Below are 12,762 nucleotides of genomic sequence, written 5' to 3'. Positions count from 1 at the left end.
ATCTTAAACTCTAATAATAACTTCTTTAAAAAGTTTCCCATATCTTAATTTGAATTTTGCAGATATATTAATCTGTAATGAACATTAACAACCACAGTAATTGATGGCAGTTATACACATGGGCAGAGAAATTGTTATAAACCTATTTTCTTCCACTGCTTACTCCAGAAGCATTGTGAATTAAATACATGCAAGCTGTAAAAATCAAAGCAGGTCATGCATTCACTCATCAGTTACTCTGATCTATACACGAAAGAACAAATGACTGGCAAACAATCAAAATTACTTTTCAATAGCTTTTGACAGTATGGACTTTGATGTAATCTATGTTCTTAAATTAGCATATGTTCTTAAATTAGCATACTGACATCAAACAAATTATTAAATTAATCTTATAATAGTTTATCAGGCTCCTCAGTTGGTTTAAAACAAAATATCACGAGTGCTGGAAATCTGAAACAAACACAGAGAATGCTGGAGAAACTCAGCAGTTCTGGCAGCATCTGTGAGGGGGAAAGCATAGTTCACATTTTCAGAACTGCTCAGCTGTTTCAAATGGAGCTATTGCAACATAGCAATAAGTGAAATTGATTACAGCTTTAGCAGACTTGTGGTACAGAGGTCTAATTTAACACTGCAGATCTATACCTAAAGGTAATGACCAAAGCTACACTATATAATGTCACGCATTGGACATACTAGGTAATACATTTCTGCCAATCCTGTATAATCACAGGTTTCACGATGGCTTTTAGTTTGAGAATTAAAGAGCCTGACTTGGGGAACCTTATCAAATGCCTTACTAAAGTCCATGTATATGATATCTACATCCCTTCCCACATCAATCGACTTTGTCACCTCTTCAAAGAATTCGATTAGGTTTGTATCACATGACTTTAATGTGGTAGAGAAAAACCTCTTGGTGAGCTAATGAGAAGAGGCTCTTGTGATAATGCTGCTCCTTTAACAAGGTTATGCGATCCTTGTGTTTTTTTCAGAGAGGTCATAAAAGCAGCGATTCCAAAAAAGATAGGTTTGAAAGATTTTAGGGCCGGTTTGATTATAGTTAACAGATACTGCCACAGACAAAAGGCTTTCAAGTTAAAAAACACTTGTACAATGAAAGGGGAGTGGCCAGTTCTACCAGTTCTCAGATTTTCTGGTTTGGTTTGGTTTTTAGCAGTCTGGCTGTTCACTGAAAGTAGTCAGTTAGCTTTGAGGTTGCTGGTCCAAGAATCAGCTCCATGGAAGAAGGTGGTCCATGCTGAGTCTCTCTGCAATCACTTTCTCTCTTTTGTACGACCCTGCGTTTGATTTTACATTCTTTGCCAAGGGGAGTGTTTCTGGGTATTGTTGCAGGAATTTGGAACAGTATCATTAAATTGACTTAGTCTTTTGGGTTTTTGGATAGGTTAAGTTATTTTTATATTTTATTCTGTTTTGTTTGTGATTCATTGGTAATATTGCAAATAAATTCTGTTTTGTTTAAAACTAAGTGGTTGGGCCAGCAGCATCACTCCTGGAATATCCAATTTACACCAGCTTAAAACAGCTAGCAATGTTAGGGCCTGGGCTATTTTCTTGAAATGTTTTGAGGAGGTCTGGCCTAGTCCATAACACTCTTACCTTACATAACATAGACATTATGCATTTTAGCAATCAGGTACAAGTTATGTTGGTATAACAAATATGATAACTAAAAATATTAGGGAGACCTTGATGTTAGATCTATCTCTTTTGTGATCTACAGATTTTGGGTGGAGCTGAATGAACACCTCAGCATTAACCCTTTCTAAATGTACACCCTACATAAGATATGAATTTAAAATTAAATTTCATACTTGTACATTGGATAGTTCTAAGTTGAGATGCCTTTATTAAAAATGCATGTCAAAACATAGGACAGAGAACATAACAGCATAGTACAGGCCATTTGGCCTTGATATTGTGCTGACCTGAGGAACCAATCTGAAGCTTATCTATCCTAAACTATTCCATTTTCATCCATATGTTTATCCAATGACCATTTAAATGCCCTTAAAATTGGCGAGTCCAGTACTATTACAGGCAGGGCTTTCCACACCCCTACTACCCTCTGAGTAAAGAAACTACCTCTGACATCTGTCCTTTACCTATCACCCCTCAATTTAAAACTATGACTCTTTGTGTTAGCCATCACCATCTGAGGAAAGAGGCTCTAACCCTCTGTCTCAATTAAGTCATCTCTCACCCTTCTTCTATCTTGTGAAAACAGCCTGAAGTCCCTCAGCCTTTCCTCATAAGACCTTCCCTCCATAACAGGCAACATCCCAGTAAATCTCCTCTGAACTCTTTTCAAAGCTTCCACATCCTTCCTATAATGCGGTGACCAGAACTGTACATAATACTCCAAGTGCAACCGCACCAGAGTTTTGTACAGCTGCAGCATGACTTCATGGCTTTGAAACTCAATTCCTCTACCAATAAAAGCTAACACACCATATGTCTTCTCAACAATTCTATCAACCTGGGTGGCAACTTTCAGGGATCTAGGTACATGGTCACCGAGATCATCTACACTGTCAAGAATCTTACCATTAGTCCAGCAGTCGTTATTCCTGTTACTCCTTCCAAAATGAATTACCTCATACTTTTCCACATTAAACCCCATTTGCCACCTCTCAGCCCAGCTCTGCAGCTTATCTATATCCCTCTGTAACCTGCAACATCCTTCGGCATAGTCCACAACTCCACCAATCTTAGTGTCTTCCGCACATTTACTAACCCTACCTTCTACGCCCTCACCTAGGTCGGTTATAAAAATGACAAACAGCAGTGGACCCAAAACAGATCCTTGCGGTACACCACTAGTAACTGAACTCCAGGATGAACATTTCCTATTAACAACCCCCTCTATTTTCTGATCCAAACCACTAAATCAACCTCAATCCCATACCTCCATGTTTTGTGCAATAGCCTACCGTGTGGAACCTTATCAAATGCCTTACTGAAACCCATATACACCATCAACCACTTGACCCTCATCCACTTGTTTGGTCACCATCTCAAAGAACTCAATAAGGTTTGTGAAGTATGACTTACCCTTCACAAAACCGTGTTGACTATCCCTAATCAATTTATTCCTTTCTGGATGAATATAAATCCTATCTCTTATAACCTTTTCCAACACTTTACCCACAACTGAAGTAAGGTTCACTGGTCTATAATTACCAGGGTTGAACAAAGGAACAACATTTGCTATCCTAGAGTCTTATGGCACTATTCCTGATGACAATGATGACATAAAGATCAAAGCCAAAGGCTCTGCAATCTCCTCCCTGGCTTCCCAGAGAAGCCTTGGATAAATCCAATCCAATCATATTGATCATATTTAATGGTGGTGCAGGCTCGAAGGGCAGAATGGCCTACTCCTGCACTATTGTCTATTGTCTAATCAGGGGACTTATCTATTTTCACATTTTTCAGAATTGCTAACATCTCCACCTTGGGAACCTCAATCCCATCTAGTCTAGTAGCCTGTATCTCAGTATTCTCCTCGACAACATTGTCTTTTTCCAATGTGAATACCAACGGAAAATATTCATTTAGCGCTTCTCTTATTTCCTCTGCCTCCACGCAAACTTCCCACTACTGTCCTTGATTGGCCCAAATCTTTCTCTAGTCATCCTTTTATTCCTGATATACTATCGAAAGCGTTAGGGTTTTCCTTGACCCTATGTGCCAATGACTTCTCATGTCCCCTACTGGCTCTTCTTAGTTCTCTCTTTAGGTCTTTCCTGGCTGACTTGTAACTCTCAAGCGCCCTAACTAAGCCTTCACGTCTCATCCTAACATAAGCCTTTTTCTTCTTCTTAACAAGAGATTCAACTTCCTTAGTAAACCATGACTCCTTCACTCAACCACTTCCTCCCTGCCTGACAGGTACATAGTTATCAAGGACACACAGTAGCTGTTCTTTGAATAAGCTCCACATTTCAATTTTTTAGATTACTTACAGTGTGGAAACAGGCCATTCGGCCCAACAAGTCCACACCGACCCGCCGAAGCGTAACCCACCCAGACCCATTACCCCTACACCTAACACTACGGGCATTTTAGCATGGCCAATTTGCCTAACTTGCACATTTTTTGGATCGTGGGAGGAAACCGGAGCACCCGGAGGAAACCCACGCAGACACGGGGAGAACGTGCAAACTCCACACAGTCAGTCGCCTGAGGCGGGAATTGAACCCGGGTCTCTGGCGCTGTGAGGCAACAGTGCTAACCACTGTGCCACCGTGCCGCCCACAATTGTGCCCATACCCTCCAGTTTCCTCCCCCATCCTCTACATCCTAAATCTTGCCTATTCACATCATAATTGCCTTTTCTCCAGTTATAACCCTTACCCTGCGATATATACCTATCCCTTTCCATCGATAAATTGTGATCACTATCACCAAAGTGCTCACCGACCTCCAAATCTAACATCTGGCCGAGTTCATTACCCAGTACCAAATCCAATGTGGTCTTGCCCCTTATCGGCCTGTCTACATACAGTGTCAAGAAACCATCCTGCACACATTCGACAAAAACTGACCCATCTAAAGTACTCAAACTACAATATTTCCAGTCAATATTTGGAAAGTTAAAGCCCCCATAACAACAACCCTATTACTCTCACTCCTATCCAGAATTATTTTTGCAATCCTTTCCTCTATATCTCTGCAACTATTTGGAGGCCTATAGAAAACTCCCAGCAGGGTGACCTCTTTTCTTGCTTCTAATCTCAGCCCATACTACCTCAATGTCAAAGTCCTCAAACATCCTTTCTGCCACTATAATACTGTCCTTGACTAACAATGCCATACCTCCCCCTCTTCTACCTTCTTCTCTGTTCTTACTGAATTATCTAAATCCTGGAACCTGCAACAACCATTCTTGTCTCTGCTTTATCCATGTCTCTGAAATGGTCACAACATCAAAATTCCAGGTACCAACCCATGCTGCAAGCTCACCCTCCTTATTCCAGATGCTCTTGGCATTGAAGTGGACACACTTCAAACCATCTTCCTGCTTGCCGGTGCACTCTTGTAAATTTGAAACTGTATTTCTGACCTCACTATTCTCAAACTCCTGGACACTGGAAGTACAATTTAAGTTCCCATGCCCCTGCTGAATTACTTTAAACTGTCCCGAAGAGCATTAGCCAATATCTCCCCAGAATACTGGTACCCCTCTGGTTCAGATGTGGACCATCCTGTTTGTAGAAGTCCCACCTAACCCAGAATGAGTCCCAATTACCCAGGTATCTGAAACTGTCCCTCCTGCACCATTCCTGTAGCCACATGTTCAACTCTTCTCTCTCCCTATTCCTTGCCTTGCTAGCATATGGCACATGCAACAAACAACTGATAACAACACTGTTTGTTCTAGCTCCACGCTTCCACCCTAGCTCCTTGAATTTCTGCATAAACCTCCCATTGATTTTCCTACCTATGTCGTTAGTGCCTACGTGGATCACGACTTGGTGCTGCTGCCCACCCCCCACCAAAGGATCCCAAAAACACGATCAGAGGCATCGCGAATCCTGGCACCTGGGAGGCAACACACCAGCCATAAGTCTCTCTATCTGTTCCCCTAACGATGGGATCCCCATTGACTAATGTTCTGCTCTTCTCCCCCCTTCCCTTCTGAGCAACAGGGACAGACTTTATGCCAGAGACCTGTACCCCATGGATTACCACTGATAAGTACCATCCCCCCACCCCCACCCCCCATACAGTATCCAAAACGGTATACTTGTTATTGAGGAGAACAGCCACAGGTGTTCCCTGCACTGCCTGCTGGTTCCCTTTCTGTCCCCTGACTGTAACCCATCTGCCTTTTTCTTGTACCTGAGGTGTGACTAGTTCCCTGTAACTCCTCTCAATAAACCCCTTTGTCTCATGAATGATCCGAAGTTCATCCAGCTCCAGCTCCCGTTCCTAATACGGTTTTTGAGGAGCTGGAATTGGGTGCACTTCCCGCAGATGATGTCGGCAGGGACACTAGTGGTGACCCTTGCCTCCCACATTCTGCAGGAGGAACATTCAACTGCCCTAACCTCTATTCCCACTGTTCCAAATTCCCAAGAGACTATAGAAAAATAAAGAATAAAAAAAAATTAGTTACCTTACCAATCGGTGCAAAGAACCTTTTTTTTGATAAGAGGAGGAGGATGGGTGGGAGACACTACCTAAGTCATGTTTCAAGTAATGCAACCACCCACATATATTACTTCACTTACTCAGCAGTCCATGTCCACTCCTGCCCCGTTTGAATAAAATGATTTCTTTTTCCCTCTTAACCTTTAGTAGTTATCTGTGAAGAAACACTCTACACTTGATGATGGAAAAGAAATTGAAAATGCTGTTGCAAAAGAGAGTTAATATTTTCAGGTGACATGATGGCTCAGTGGTTAGCACCGGGTTCAGTTCCAGCTTGGATGATTGTCAGTGTGAGGTTTGCACATTTGGTCCAGTGTTTGTGTGAGTTTCCAATGGATGCTGTGGTTTCCTCCCACAGTCCAGAGATGTATATATTAGGTAGACTGGCCATGCTAAATTGTCCTGTAGTGTGCAGGCTTGGTAGATTAGCCATTGGAAATATGAGAATAGGATGGGATGCTCGTTGGAGAGTCAATGTCGACTCAATAGGCTGAATGGCCTCTTTCTGCACTGGAGGCATTCTATGATTTTCAATACATGTTCAGAAGAGAGCTCATTCAACCTGAAAAGTTAACTCTGTTTCTTTTTCCAAGTATTACTCGCATACTCTGAGTTTATTTTTGATTTTCTGCATCAACAGTTTTTTGCCTGTCAGTTCATAATAGAAAAGCTGAGTTCTGAGATAGGATTTAAATTCAAGAGTTGTTGCATAAATCATGAACCTCAAAAGCTGGAAACCCCCTCTACAATATATACAAACATTAATAAATTGTAAACATGAAGTTATTTCCATCGTTGTTTTTGATTTAATTAATACTGACAATGGTTGAAAACTAACCAATCTTGTAAGACTTTTAAGATTATTGCATAAGAGCTTGGAAATATATTTAGGGACATTTTGCAAGATTCATGTAATGTGTGTACTATTGAAGACTCATAAAAGTACTCATGTAGTGCATATTTACTTTTGCAGGTGAAACAGAGAAATGTTTTTACTGTTTTTGGTATATTCAGTGTATAAAATTTCCAAGAATGTACAGGGTATTGCATTAACTCTAAAATTGGGATTGTTTAATTTCCATGAGATCAAGAATGCAGCAAAGAGCAACAATAGGGAACAAGGATGCAACAAAGAGTGAAGTGGACATGTATGTGTAGAACTGCAGGAGATGGGCAAGGTTCTCAATAAATATTTCTCCTCTGTGTTTACCATGGAAAAAGACATAAAGACTTGCGAACTTGGGGAAGTTAGCATTGATATCTTGGCGTCTAGATTAGAGTGGTGCTGGAAAAACACAGCAGGTCAAGCAGCATCCGAGCAGCAGGAAAATCGACGTTTCGGGCAAAATCCCTTCATCAGGACTGAAGGCAGGGAACCTCCAGGGTGGAGAGATAAATGGGAGAGGAGGTGGGGCTGGGGAGAAGGTAGCAAAAAGTACAATAGGTAAATGGGGGTGGGGATGAAGGTGATAGGTCAGAGAGGAGGGTGGGGGAAGGTAACAAAGAGTACAATGGGTAGATGGGGGGGGGGGGGGGGGGGGTGATGAAGGTGATAGGCCAGAGAGGAGGGTGGAGCGTATAGGTGGGAAGGAAGATTGGCAGGTAGGACAGGTCATGAGGATGGTGCTGAGCTGGAAGGTTAGATTAGATTACATTACATTACAATGTGGAAACAGGCCCTTCGGCCCAACAAGTCCACACCGACCCGCCGAAGCGCAACCCACCCATACCCCTACATTTACCCCTTACCTAACACTACGGGCAATTTAGCATGGCCAATTCACCTGACCCTGCACATCTTTGGACTGTGGGAGGAAACCGGAGCACCCGGAGGAAACCCACGCAGACACGGGGAGAACGTGCAAACTCCACACAGTCAGTCGCCTGAGGCGGGAATTGAACCCGGGTCTCTGGCGCTGTGAGGCAACAGTGCTAACCACTGTGCCACCGTGCCGCCCACAAAATTGGAATTGGGGTACGGTGGGGGGGAGGGGAAATGAGGAAACTGCTGAAGTCCACATTGATGCCCTGCGGTTGAAGTGTTCCGAGGCGGCATCCAGGTGATATCTTGTGGACAATCCATATCACAGTAGAGGAGGTGTTGGATATATTAGAACATATAAAGATAGATAAATCTCTTGGTCCTGACCATTGCAAGAGGCTCGAGAAGAAATTGGGGGGGTACTGGCTGATACTTTTGCATCATCGTTAGCCACGGTGAGGTCCTGAAAGATTGGAGGGTAGCGAATGCTGTGCCATTATTCAAGAAGGGCGGAAAGAAAAACTTGGGAACTTAGACCAGTAAGCCTAATGTCTGTGGTGGGCAAGTTACTTGAGAAGATTCTGAGGGATAAGATATGCATCCATTTGGAATGACAGGGTTTGTATCGGAGTAGTTAGTGTGGCTTTGTGTGTGGAAGATCATGCCTCACAAATTTGTTAGAGTTCTTTAATGAAGTGACCTGGAAGGTTGAATGAGGGCAGGGCAGTAGATGTAGTCTATATAGTTTTCAGTAAGGCCTTTGATAGGATTCCACTTGGTAGTCTGCTGAAAGGTTAGATCGCATGGAATCCAGGGCGACCTGGCAAATTGGATCTACAATTGGCTTGATGGTCGGAAGCAGAAGGTAATAGTGGAAGGATACTTGCCAGACTGGAAGCATGTGACTGGTGGAGTGCCCTCAGGGGTTGGAGCTGGGCCCATTACTGTCTGTTATCTATATCAATGATTTGGATGAGAATGTACAAGGTATGATTAGTAAGTTTAGGAGAAAGTGAGGACTGCAGATGCTGGAGATCAGAGCTGAAAAATGTGTTGCTGGAAAAGAAAGTTAGTAAGTTTGCTGATGACAGTAAAATAAGCAGTAGTGCGGACAGTGGGGAAGTTATCATAAATTGCAGCAGGACCTTGACCAGTTGGGGAAGTGGGCCGAGAAATGGCAAATGGAGTTTAATATAGGTAAGTGTGAGGTCTTGCATTTTGGAAAGTTAAATCAAGCTGGGAGTTTCTTGGTGAATGGTAGGGCTTTAAGGAGTATAGTGGAACAGAGAAGTCTTGGAGTTCAGGTGCACGGTTCACTAAATATAGAGTCGCAAGTAGACAGGGCAGTGAAGAAGGCTTTTGGCACACTGGCCTTCATCAGTCAGGGCATTGAATATAGAAGTTGGGAAGTTATATTGCAGTTATACAGGACGTTTATGAGGCCGCACTTGGAATATTGTGTTTAGTTTTGGTCACCTTGCTATAGGAAGGATGTTATTTAACTGGAAAGAGTGCAGAAGAAGTTTGCAAGGTTGTTGCCAGGACTCTTAAGTTATAGGGAGAAGTTGGACAAGCTATGACATTTTTTCTTTAGAGCATAGGAGACAGAGGGGGTCTTATAAAGGTGTATAAGATCATGAGTGGCATGGATAGGGTGAATGCAATCAGACATTTTCCCAGATTGGGGAATTGAGGACTAGAGGGCATCAGGTTAAGGTTGGAAGTGAAAGAATAAAAAGGAATCTAAGGGGCAACTTTTTTACACAGAGGGTGTTACATATATAGACTGAGCTGCCAGCGGAGGTGGTTAAGATGGGCACATTAATAACATTTAAAAGGCATTTGGAGATATATGTGGATCGGAAAAGGATTAGAAGGATATGGGACAAGTGCAGGTTAGCGTGGACCATTTGGCCAGCATGGACCAGTTTGGGCCAAAGGGCCTGTCTCCATGTTGTATGTCTCTATGACTCTATAACAGGCCATTAATATCTATCCCTTCTACATTGTCTACTCTGTCTCTTCACTCTCTGTGGTTTTGAAGTTGGATGAATGTTCTGTATAAAATTCATCTTTAAAGTATAAAACCTATATTTCCTAAATGTTCAATTATTGATGTATACAGTAGTGCCTCGACTGGGACCGTTCTGGGACCGAAAATGTCGCAAACTGAATCAATTTTTCCCATTGTTCGGATAGCGTAAGAATGATTGGACGGCTTCACAGCGCACGCACCAAAGACGAACTGAATGAGATCACACGGGGCCCGAGAGCTTTTGTGTTCAACGAGCACGTAGCAAAGCAGAACAATGAAACCACGTGGTCGCACACGGGCTTTTTGCTTTCGTATGTACGTTGAAGCAAAATTTTACGTACAATCCTGTTCGTAAACTGATTTGTTCGTGAACGGGGTCATTTGTATATCGAGGCGCTACTGTATTACAGTCTTTCAGTGAGTGAAAAACTACTCTGATTAGTTAATAAAGCTCTGACTAATTAATAAAGTTCAAATACATGATTTGTTGTTGAGATGATAATTTCCACAGTTTTAAGTAGCTCATTGTTAGCAGCAAATCTTCACATGTGTAAACCAAGCTAAACGAAGCCTTATTGTCTTCAGTACCAAAAAGCAGCTTCTTAAAAGAAGATTCTTAAAACTTCAAAACATGAGTATACTTAATGTGGAGACAGTTTTCAGTAACAGTAGTTATTTTCCCTAAGCTGCCTTTTCTCTTAAAAATGCAATAACAATACATCTAAACTTTTCAAACCTGTGACCTTTGAGAGTGATTTAGAGCAGTAATTTATAGCTATTTCTCATCTTGGTTGAAAAAAGGTATTGCATGATAAAAAAGACTGATGTTCTTTCCCTTCTTTGATTCGAAGATGACCCAATATAATTATTTCATATCGTTGAAGAGGATGTGCATGGAAGATCCTTCATCCAGAATATTGGACATAGAGCAATCTATATTGTTACTCGTAATGTGATTACTGAAAACTGCAGCACAAACAGGGCTAGTTGGTTTAGTTAGTGATTATACACAGCCTGAAGAAGGAATGCTCCTTTACCACTTCTGGCAACATGAGAGAAAAAAAATCATCTGATATCCAAGCCTTCATGTAGAATTGCATCTCTTCCCTCAGCGTGCCCCAACCTCAGTCAACTGGCTTAGCATTTAGCTGTTTTCATCAGGTGGGAATCAGGTATTCTCCACCCACTTCCCACCCAATGAAAAGGGGTACAGTAAAACTACAACCTGAATGTCACCAATATAGAATCGCTACAGCATAAGGAGAAGGCAATTTGAACCATCGTGTCTGTGCTGACCCTCCTCAGGAGCAATTTACATGCTGCCACCTCCAACTTCTCTCCACATTCCTGCACATTCCTCTTTTTCAGACATGTCAGGGGACAAGATAATTTAGAATGAGAATATTGTAACCTTTTTTCAGCTATTGGTTCATTTTCTGATTCATGTTTTCACATCCTCTGTGTTAAACAATTGATCTAGATCAATTGTTTACTTAATAATTGTTGCAAATTGTACTTTTATAGCACCTTTCACATACAAACGTCATTTCAAGGTGCTTAAGGTGATGACCTTAATCAACGACAACTGTGCAAACCCTGACGTGATTAGATTATTTCATGCAGACCATAGGCAAATTAACATTCATAATTACCCATTAGGATTTCAGGATCAGACTAAATGGAATAAAACGTCCTTAATATGGCAGATTTCTTTGGAAAGAAATCTTATTTTTGAATAGTCCGATGTACCAGAAAATAACTCAATTTTAATTAAAATTGGAAGTAGTTATGCAAGAATGATTTGACATTCATGTTTAGATTAGATTCCTTACAGTGTGGAAACAGGCCCATCAGCCCAACCAGTCCACACTGACCCTCTGAAGAGTGGACCACCCAGACCCATTTCCCTCTGACTAATGCACCTAACACCATGGGCAATTTAGCATGGCCAATTCACCTGACCTGCACATCTTTGGACTGTGGGAGGAAACTGGAGCACCCGGAGGAAACCCATGCAGACACGGGAAGAATGTGCAAACTCCACACAGGCAGTCGCCTGAGGCTGGAATCGAACCTGGGGCCCTGGTGCTGTGAGGCAGCAGTGCTAACCACTGAGCCACCGTGCCGAATTATCATTTAGTCATCATATGTGATGAAATCATAAGAGTTTTGCAGAGAACTGGCATTATTGAATCTGATGCATCACATCTAATGGAAAGCTAAAATTGTCAGTTTGTTTAAAATTAATGTTCTGTATCTCCTCATTTATCTGAAAACTCTGAAATTACAAGCTGCCAGTGAAGATATAAAATTAGTATTACAGGCACATTATTAGTGCATAAATGTACCAGGGCATCTTAAATAACGAAACTTGCAGATTGGCAGCACCTCTGAATCTCCCTTTGGTAAGGTTATGTTACTTTCATTTGAATGAGATATAAATCATTTAAGACATAAAAATGAATTCAAGGTCTAATGACCACAAAAGTGCGACAGGGAACTGATCAAGGTCGTATGACGGTCAGTTACTCATACGAATCAAGCCAACCATACTAAAAGCGGGGTAAAAAACTTACATCTATGTTCAGTGATTTTTTTTATTACATTTTCCCTGCCTGACATCACATAGCTATTTGAAGGTGATCAATGAACCAGTCCCAAGACTTAAGCATAACATTAGTCAGCTTTACCTAGAAGTGAATAAACTCACACTCGTTGCCTGAATGTCACTTCAATACCAGTTACTTCTGCTTAATATAGCCTTTGGGTCAACAACCAC

This window comes from Chiloscyllium plagiosum, unplaced genomic scaffold, assembly GCF_037043375.1.
Source record: "Chiloscyllium plagiosum isolate Xiang-an unplaced genomic scaffold, Cpla_swu_hap1 HiC_scaffold_3, whole genome shotgun sequence".
Classification (NCBI taxonomy): domain Eukaryota; kingdom Metazoa; phylum Chordata; class Chondrichthyes; order Orectolobiformes; family Hemiscylliidae; genus Chiloscyllium; species Chiloscyllium plagiosum.
Note: the sequence above shows the minus strand (reverse complement) of the source record.